Consider the following 10,827-nt stretch of genomic DNA (forward strand, 5'->3'; position numbering starts at 1 on the left):
GCCGTGGTTCCCTCCTATGCATGTCTGAAACCAGTGTGCTAGTTTGCCAACACTCATAGAAAAAAGGCCCACATATTCAGTGGCCTCCAGCCTCCAAAGTAAGAACCAGTCCAGTACTTCCTTTTTAGAGATTTGGGTCCTCGCTGGGGTCGCTCCTCCACCATTTTAAGCTTTAACAACTCTTCCCTTGCTCCTCTGACTGTGGATGATAATTACTTTGTGCAATTGCTATCTCTACGATAGACAGTTTCCCTTGCCCTCTGAGGTACCAGCTCATTGTATTAAGTTCACTCTGTCCTAATGACTGCTATGGTTTCTTTCTCCTTACTAAATCCTAACTGATAAAACTGTCTTCATGAGCTTTTAAAATCAGTGGGTAGTTTAGGGTCATATCTAAATTAGGTGCGCTACTTAATAATATGCACCATTGTTGTTCAGTGAATAATAACATTTGAAAAGATTAATGATACATGTAACCTACAACAATAAAAATTAAGTAAGTTTAGCTTTATGAAAAATTGGCTGCATTGCCTTTTTCATTTATTTACTTATTTAATTTTCCTGCTGAAAATTTCATCAGAGCCTCACTCGCCTGTGGAGAGCCATTTGGGATCTCCCTACTTAGTGAGAAAGGATTAGGCTTTAAATTAAAATGTTTCACTTCAGCCCAGACTCTCAAGTTTCAGTGATATAATTGACATTTCTGAGCCCCCATCAAACCAGATTAAGTTCTGAATTTACTTTTGAAAGATAAAATGTAAATGCCAATCATAAAAATTCGGTTTGAGGTAGTTAATTTGAAAATCTCTGCGATCAGCATTGTTCCTTTGGTATTTTTCTTCCCTCCAGAGCTCTTAAATTTAAGATAGAAACTTTCAGTTTAGTCTTGAAATTTTACTTTCATATTTTATCATTTATAAACCCATGAAGTTAAAGCTGAATAAGTTATGACACATGAAAGACTTAGGTGGAGGAGGCTCTGAATTGTTACACCGTCCTTGGGCTCAGACGTGCTAGGGATTCTGGTCAGCCATGAAATCAAAGTGGATCAGTTCTACGTAGCCGTGGTAGGAGCATGTTAGTCTATTTATCCATGTCTGCTACTGAAAGAATGAATAAATTAGTAAAAGCAGTGAAAAAATGCTTTGATCCCAGTCTTTCCATTCTGCTTCCATTAACTCAGAGCCTGACACGACTGATTTCCATTAAATTATGTGGACACATGCCTTGTCGTCTTTATTCTTATCACATGTTAATGATCCAAGCCTTCTGCATTTTATATCTATAAATGTCTGTCTTTCTTTGAACTTCTAAAATATCGCTTAATTCTTAAAGTATAACTTGGGTGATCGCAGGAGTTGATCCATCCAGTTGTGGCCTCACAATAATTTATAGAACAGGGATTATGCTTTAGATGAACCCCAGTATTTCAGTTTATATGGATGTAGTCTAGCTGGTGAGAAAGTTAGCAGTGTCTTTAGTTTTTTCTTTTCTGGGTAGATATGAATACTTTAAAATCAATCTTATCATCATAAAATTGCATTCGATGTACAAGAATAATACAACCCTAAAGTTTACTTAAGCTATTTTGAATTTTCCTTCAAATTTTAGGGGCTTATTATTTAATTTAATTGACTATTTATAAATGATAAATGCTTAACATTTTTAAACTATCATTTCTTTGTTAGAGCTTATCACTTTGAAGTATGTTCATTTCAGTCAAAGATAATTCATTTTTCTCTGATCTTTTTTGATCTTACTATCAACCTAATTCAAGACATGCCAGATTTAGGTTGACTCAAATGGATACTATTTTTTAAAAGCTATTACTTTCAACATTTCCTTTTACTCGTTCATAAAACCCTTTGAATTGTTGTCAGAAAAACCCTATAAGTAATCCTTAATGTTTAAAAGGTCACAAAAGTTAAGAAAGTGTAATCAGTTTACAACAAATTGACAAGGAAAGATGGTTAAGTCTGTGATGGTACCTATAGTAGGTACCTCTTGTGATCGCTGCCAGACTTGGTTACTTGGAATGTTCTCAACACATGCAATAGCATTGACCTTAAATTTCTCTGTCACTGGCTTACCTAGGAGAGCACAGTGGATCTAATCTTGGTCACTCAGGTTTTCTTTCTCAAGAATTTCAGATTTATTCTAACATGAATGTAAACTTTATGTACTATCAACATGTAATAATAACATAAAAATAAAAATTTAAGAACTTCAAATTTAGAATTGAGATGTACAGGGACTAGAAGTTTTGGGAACTGGGATGGATCAAGGGCCACGCTCTGAGACAAAGTCTATAATGTCCTGTGTTTTACATCTGCAGAACTGCCCTTATTGTCATATTTTCTGGATATTATGTTTTCAGTTTTTTGAATTCTGTCCATTATTCTTGCATCCCATCAATAAGTCTATTTTTTTGGTTAGTGTAGCAGAATTGGTTCTAGTTTCCTATAACAAAAATTTTATTCTCCAATGAAAGAAAATAAAAAGGCACTAGAGACAGGGATTGGCAGGGCATTGAGCAAAGACAGGATGATTCAGAATTGTCAGGAAATGGAAAATGGAAAGAAATTGATTATGATTGAGTTGAGGATCAAGTCTCACTTAAGGCTTCAGGGAATTATTTAAATTCGGCTTTTAATTGGATCTGTTGTAAATACCAAAAACATTTTTGCTTTGATTTAAATGGCTCATTCCTATAATAAGAGTATATGTTTACCTTAAAAAATGCCTTTTAGATAAATTCATATTTATTCATAAGTGTTCTCTGCACAAGCAGAAGCACTATGATGTTTGGTTAGTGACAAACTGTACATGTAGTGGTAGTATCATAAGGTTGTATTGCCTGACAATGTCATAGTGTTCAGTTTGTTTAACTGCTCTCTTAAATGCACTCTATGATGTTCACGCCCTGATAGCATCACAAAATGATTCCTTTTTTAAAGAACATATCCTTGTCATTAATAAATATCTAATAGAAGGAATTTGTTCATGTGATTATAGAGGTCAAGAAATTCCATGATCTGCCATCTGCAGTATAGGGGATCAAAAAGATTGCACATGTAATTAATTTTGAGTCAAAAGAGCTGAGAATTTGGATGGAGAAGTGATACCTTAAGCCCTCTTTTAAGTTCAAAAATCTGACAACCAGCATGCCAATGGTCCAGGGGCAGGAGAGGATCGAAGTCTCAGTTTAAGCAGAGACATTCCGCCATTTTGGGTTCTCTTCAGGTCTCAGTGTGGGGTGACTCCACTTTGCATAAGAAAAGATCTTTACTCAGTCTACCGATTTAAATGGTGATCTGTTCTAGAAATGCTCTCACTGACACAGCTAGAAATAATGTTCCACCAGCTAGATATCTGGGTATCCCTTAGTCATGTCAAGTTGACACAAAAAATTAACTATCATTGTACTTTTGGCAACTATATTATAAATAAACATGTTTACATTCTCCCAAAGAAGAGAGAAATAACTTTAATGACTTTTTGTGTTTCCAAGTAATAGCAATATGAATTTAGGGAAATGGCTTTTATTTATAGGAAGTAGTTTACCACATCTGGCCTAAATAACACATAGCTTTCCAAACTGTGAAACTTGAATACTAATGCTTTAGTCAGAAAATGTGGAACAGTAACTCACATTGATAAGTTTTATGTCACTAAGCTACTTATTTATCTGTTTATATATCCTACAAATATTTATTTCATGCTATTTATGTACTGGGTTCAGCACTAGTGCCTAAGATTTATCAGTTAATAAAGAGCTCTGCTCTTGATGCTTGTAGCCTAAGTTTAGACTGGGTACTTTTTGTAGCTAATTCAGTTGTCTTTCTGGTTAGCTTGAATCAGTCTGAAGCCCATACATATTTTATAACTAGGGCTTTTTAGGGTACTTTTAGAATATGGGGAGGGTGACTGATGGTGAGAAACATAATGCCCACTGTACAGACATGAAAAGTTATTTAAAATATTCATAATTTTGTGTTGGAATTTATTGGAACTAGAATAGTGTTCATAGTTTGATTCTGGTTAGAGAAAAGGAAATTAATATGGCAAATTGAGGAGTCTTAAGATTTGTAAATCTTATTTGCATATATAAGGTGTGACAGAAAAATACGTGCATATTTAAATAAAATTTATTACACTAAAAGTAACATTGCCTTTAATTCTCCTTAAAATATCCCCTCTCCCTCTGAACATACTTATCCCATGTGGCTGCCTCCTTTCATGGTTATTTTTGACTTTGTGGAAGTGCCAGAAGTTGAGCCAGATCCAGTGAACATGGTAGATGGAGGCACACTAGTGGTTTTACAAACCTGCCTTTCTGTTCTATGGTATTCTGCAGTGGCGTTCACTGGGTTTTTGATCATACTTTATAAAGACATTCTGCAACATGACTTCCAGAGCTGCTTCTGAAAATGGCAAGAATGATAAAATAAGTGTGTTCAAAGGCAAGGGGTGGGTAGTGTTTTGAGGGAGATTAATAACAATGTATCATTTACTGTAATAATTTTTTAAAAAGTTAAACATTCACCATATCTTTCAACCACCCTGTGTCTATTCATATTTATAGCATGCCAAATAAATGAATGCTGCCCCTCCCACAAAGTACATTGATAAATGTTCTTAATGAATTCTTTTGTCACATCCAGGCTTTATATTACTATCCTTAGGAATTTTAACAGAGAGGAGACGCTTTAAATAACACAAAATGAGCTGAAGCACAGTTTATCACTTTTATAAGATAATTACAATATTGATATGTAATTAACTCTAATGGTTTCAGTAGTCCTGAGGAAATCATCAAGTTGGCTTTTAAGGCTAAGCATTGTCACAGTTAACTAATTGCTCAGTCCATGTGTATTTCATAAACATTACTCCTGCCTACAAATGCGCCCATCCTGTGCGGCTGCCTGCTCTGTGCTTAAATTGGTTCGGGCTGGAAGTTGTAGCCCTGAATTTGGTCCCGGGTTTGGGCTGTTGGTGAAAACCCTACAAATTGCTTGGTTACTTAAAAACCAGGTTTTTCCCTCTGAAAACTGCCCAACTTTTCTCATCAACATTACAAAGTATTTTATAGAGTGGCAGTTTTAAAAGCAGTTCGCTTCTTTAGGGTCAAACTGTTTTTATCAGGATTTTTGCAGTGATAGCATTATTGTTCTGTTATTGACATGTAATAAACTTATTATGATATTATATAAATATGAGATAACAACCTGCATGAGAATTATACAATAAAGATGCAGGCGGCTCTTGCTCTTGCATTCTTGTGCTGTGTTCTGCTCCACGCTGCCTGCTGTTGTTGCCAAGGTCTTGTACCCTTGCACTCCTTGACCTGGGGACATCTCCTGTGAAACTCTCCCTTGGGCCCCCACAGAGGGCCAGCTGGGTCTATGTCGGTCCTTCACTCTTTCCTCTGTAACCCTATTCACCTGCCCTGCCTCCCGGCCACGGTGACTGAGGCATCTTTACCCCTTCATGCCCTCCTGCCATGATGCTCCTGTCTCCGAGCCAGCTCACCACAGACTGAATCCCCCCAAACTGAGCCATGTTAACTCTCTTCCATTGAGTTATGGGTGTCAGGTATTGTGCCTCAGGGATGAGAAAGTGACTAATACGGAAGATAAATTTGATCAATCACTCCAATGATTAGGTGTATAACCAGTTGTCTTCTAATAAATGCAAAGAACATCCTGGGTATACTGTATACTCTTCAAGTAAGCCCTGAAAACAGGGATTGACTGGGTTTTTCCAGAAAAGTTCTACTAGCTTTGAAGAATTGAACTTCTGTGTTTTGAAAGAAGAGGGATGCATGACAAGGATCTGAAAGGAGATTTTAAAGTAGAAAGTGGTTTCCACCTGACAGCAAGAAAACAGAAACTGCAAAATAACAAATTTTGCCAAACACTGGAGGATCCCAGGTCTCATGTGAGATGCAGCCCATGCTGACAGCTGCATTTTAGCATAGTGAGACCCCAGGTAGGGGATCCAGGTAGTCTGCAGCTGGGCACCTGATCTATAGATATCATCAGATAATACATTTGCATTGTTTGAAGCTAAGTTTGTAGTAATTTGTCTGTTAGTATTACAGCGATAGAGAACTAACTGAACCTTTTAATTATGAACTATAGAAAAATTAACCTGTTTCCTTTAACTTATTTACTTTATCTCTATTTTATATCCTTTCTCATTATTTAAATATTGGGATGATTTTAGTTCCTCAGATGATTAAATTTGTTTGTTTAGTCTTTTGTGTTCTTCTTTATTGTTCTTTCAAATGTAAGCCAGGGTCCTGGTTCTTGTGGATGGAAATGAGGACAATAGCAGGTCTTTTCTTTTTTCCCTACTATTGCTACCTTTCACTTGGTGTGACACTGATGGTGGAGGAGGAGTTGGCTCTTATCTGGGACATTTGTGGACAAGCAACACACAAGCAACAGTGCATGATGAAATGAGCGTGTCATAAAAATGTAGTAGGTCTGCTCTGTGTAAATGCTTATTATACCAAAATCCAAATGAGGTAGTTGAAATCAGCTGTATGAATTTGTCACTTGGTAAAACTCAACTGAGCCTTTTAGAGATGCTCTGCTCTATGAAGCCATCACCTGAGATGCTTGCAGAAGACAAGTACAAGCACCAGGAAATAGCTAAGGGAAATTAAGCACAGGAACCCTGCTTAGGAGGCAAAGGAGAAATTTATCTGATGTCGAGAGACTCCGTGAAGTTCCATTTAACTTTGGGAAGATAAGAAACAACAGTTCCATTTAATTGGGGTGACTCAACACCACCAAATTTCCTGATCATCTTCAGTATGCTTGGGTCTTTGCTGCTGAAGAAGGCACATTTTACGGAGATTTTTGAATATGACAATAATGCCCTGCAACACCTCCTTCTGTGCATTCCAATTGACGATTAAAAGTCTTTTCTATAAGTGAATTTTATTTTGATTTAAAAAGCTTTGAGTTTTAAAGTTTTATTTTATTTATTTTAAAGAAGGTAAAACAAAACATAACAACAGAACAAAGGAGATCAGAAGAAAACAATGCAAGTAATACAGGATTTCAACAAGAGATCAACAGTAGTTACCATAATGTCTCTTGTTTTCTTCTAAGTAGTTATCCATATCTTTACACACAATGAATTCAAACAAAGCAAAATAGTATAAAACTGATCTAAATAGAAGAATGAGAGCATTACACGTCTTAAAAACCAGATAATAGGAAAATCAACAGTGGCTACTGTAATGTCTCCTGTTCTCAAAACAGCTGTCCATACCTTCATATATATGGAAATGAAATAATATGAAACAGACTAAAAACACTCTAAACAAAGTATAAAAGCATTACTGGTTGAGTTTTAAAGATTTATTGTAAATGTAGAAGCACTGTAAATAGCATTTCTAATGTTATAGATATAACATGATTTTTAAATTATAAGTAGAAGAAACCAACTTTAGTTAGTCAGAGAAAAGGTATTTTTTGAAGGGAGTGGGAGAATCTCAGAAAGTCCCCAGAACTGATGGAAAGTGTAGAGAAGCAAGTTCTGGAACAGCATGCCATCATTATAGCAAAAGTGCAGTAGATTTAAGTCCTGGGGTGGGAGCCTGATAGGTTTCACTCCAGGGTAGGTGGGAGACGAATTTACCTCTCAAAGAGACTCTTCAGGGATTCTTTGGCCTGAATAATGTCAAGGGCAAAGGACCGTGATTCTGATTTTACCGACTGCACTCTTTGACAGGGAAGTACTTCCTTAAAAAATGTTAGGAAGAAATTCTAGGAAGAAATTGAGAAATTGAGAAATTTCTCAATGTTAGGAAGAAATTCTAGGAAGAAATTGAGAAATTGTTAGGAAGAATCTCTGGATACTAGACAATAAAACAAAGTGCTGGGGATCACAATGCTGCATAACATGAACAACCCCAAGGAGAATCGGTGTCTTTCCAACACCATAAGAGTGAGCTGAAAAGGGATACAGAAGAAAGGAGGGCTGTCATCAAACATGTTTGCTAGACTAAAAAAAAGTAATGTCATCATTTACTAAATTAGATCAGAAAATATCTACAAGGACAAGCCCGAGAATTTAGACTTTTCTGCCCTGAAATGGTCATATTCCAAGCAGAGAAGGAGTTAGGAGAGGATTTCAAAGTCTGCTTGCCTGTAAAGTGTTTTCCATCTTGTATGATGAATTTCAAATCTAAGTGCCCAAAATATTATTAAACATCATTCACTTTAATGTACCTATGCTATTAAACTTCTCTGTCTCTGATTATGTAAGATATGGGATGTGTTCTATTTTTAATCAATTGCTTATGAGCAGAAACCATGCAGAGGGCAGGTGGACCTCATTATTTGCAGCCACACTGTCCCTCTTAACTTTGATGTAGTATTCTGCCGTAGGATTGCACAAAGAGCTACTGGAATTGTGAAACTCTTTTCTCCAAAATATACAGGAACTTGTTTTTAAAGTTCTTTTTTTTTTGACTATGTCTTCTCTGGAAAAACTGAAGCTGAGAATTGGTAACTGCCTTTTATACTTCAATAGGAAAATCTTCTTGCCTCAATTTTATGAAAGTGGATTTCTTGGCTATAATTTGGGTAGCTGTGTTTATTCTTCTCTTCAATTAGCTAGTCACGACTTTAGCATGAGGTTCTTCAGAAGGCTTTAGATTCTAAAGAGAGAGAGGCTTCTTTTCAGAGTTAATGAATACCCAGTTGGGATGTGGTTATGTAAGTTTCAGAACTGGTTACCATAGGATAATGTGATTGACTTTCCATTATCACCTTAGAAATAGCGTGTAATCACTTGCTATTTGAGGAAGAAAAAATTCTCAAACTAGATTTTTCTTCTCATTTAAAATTGGAGTGTTTTATAACTGTTTGAAAAATTAAACCTGTGTGATTCTTTTAGTCACAAACTTAGAGGTAGAAAACTATAAGCATAGCGATTTTGTGTAACTATGCTTATTTAAGAATATGTAAACACTTAGAAAAGTAATATCTAGCTTGATTTTAATGTTCTAAGTTTCTCAGCTATGATTAAACTTACAGCACCTGTGTAGAAATTTAAAGATTTTTAGAGAAAAGAAAAAATTTTGGGAGGATGGAACAATAGAGTTAATTTCTTCTTTAGTTTGTCGTACTTTGGTGCCCCTTCTTGAGCCACTTTTTATCTTTTCCCTTTAAGGAAACCTGAAGCTCAGCCTTTTAAAAACATTGGTTTGCAAGGTCAGCCTCAGTTTCTCTTTCTGCTTCATTTTCTACAGAGATCAACTGCCTTGTAAATATGTCTGAACCTGTCCCATGCTTTTCAATTTGAATGCCCAAATTCATAATCACATCATCTCTTTTGAAGTTAACCATGAGACTTCTAGGCTCAACTTTTTGTTTTATTTTAATCTAACCTTTTTGTTAGTACCAGAGTCCTCATGTGAAAATACAAAAGTCACTTTCTTAAAATCCTTGAGCAATCTTGTGTCAATTATGGAATGAAATGCAGAATATAAGATCATCCATGGTACATCTCTCGTGCATTTCTCTTTCTCCCCCACCACTCCTACATGCACATATTCCAGCAATACTGAACCTGAAGTTTCCTGCTCTTCAAAACCTTCATGTCATTTCCTGTTCTCTGCTGTAATGTTCCCCCAGAATACTCCCCTATATACATTCTCTGTGATGCCTTCTGATACTCCTGGCAGGATGGGTCAGCCTCTATTGTATTAATATGTATATATATTTAAATTTAGAAATTAATATGCCATTTTATAACTATTTGTTTATTTTCTTGGAGGTCTCTCCGTTTCTTGAAAGTTGAGCCTCTGGTGCAGCTCCTAGGCTGGAACTTACCATGAATTAAGTAAGAATGACTATAGAATTGAAAGAATTCCTAGAGAATTGCCTTAGTTTTGTTTGCAAGGATATATATTGACATTAATTTTTCTAGTAATGATACTATTAAGCTGTCATTTTTTTCTCCACACCAGATATTGTGCTGGGTTCTTTATATTCTTTATTCCTAATCTGTACAACAAATATTTTAAAGGAAGTTAACAATTACATTTAACAAATGGGGAAATTGAGTCTAATTGTAAAGTTTCCTAAAATTATATTATTAAGGGTAGGAACAAAAAAACCCTCAAGTAAATATATTTCATTTCCAAATCCATTTTTATTTATAATCATGTTTTAAAAAATTTTTTTCTTGATATTGATGAAATAGAAATAGAAACAATTCTGAGTTGTACTTCCTTGGGTATGGCAACATTCTTAGTAAGAATAGTATACAAACTACAGTAACCTTTTGCTGCATTAAAAATCAACTATAAATTTAATAGCCTAAGACAACAATTTATTATCCTATAATACTGAAGATCAGAAATCTGGGCATAGTTTATTGGGAGTTCAAGGTCTCTCTTAGATTTCAGTCTAGTTATAGGCTGGGCTGTAGGCTCATTTCCAAGTATGCTTGTGTGATTGTTACAGGATTGAGTGCCTCCATCTAAGGCCTTCAGATTTAGGGTTAGGTTTCTTATTAGCTGTTAGTTCTCCCCCATCCAGTTCTCTGCCAATTAGATCTCATCACAGGATAGCTGGCTTCAAATAACTGGATCCCCTTAGAATGGATGAAGACAAGAGAGTGAGTGAGCATCCATGACAAGATGTCACAGTCTTTTAAATCTATGTTAAATGATATCCCAATACATCTTCTATATTCTATTCATTCAAAGTCAATTAATAATCCAGTACACACCCAAGGAAAAGGGTTATGTGGTGATGTTAATACTGAGAGGTGGGATCATTGGACTTGTCTTAAAGG

Source organism: Cavia porcellus, unplaced genomic scaffold (assembly GCF_034190915.1).
Source record: "Cavia porcellus strain 051 isolate PalLab524CR breed Dunkin Hartley unplaced genomic scaffold, mCavPor4.1 scaffold_1, whole genome shotgun sequence".
Taxonomy (NCBI): Eukaryota; Metazoa; Chordata; class Mammalia; order Rodentia; family Caviidae; genus Cavia; species Cavia porcellus.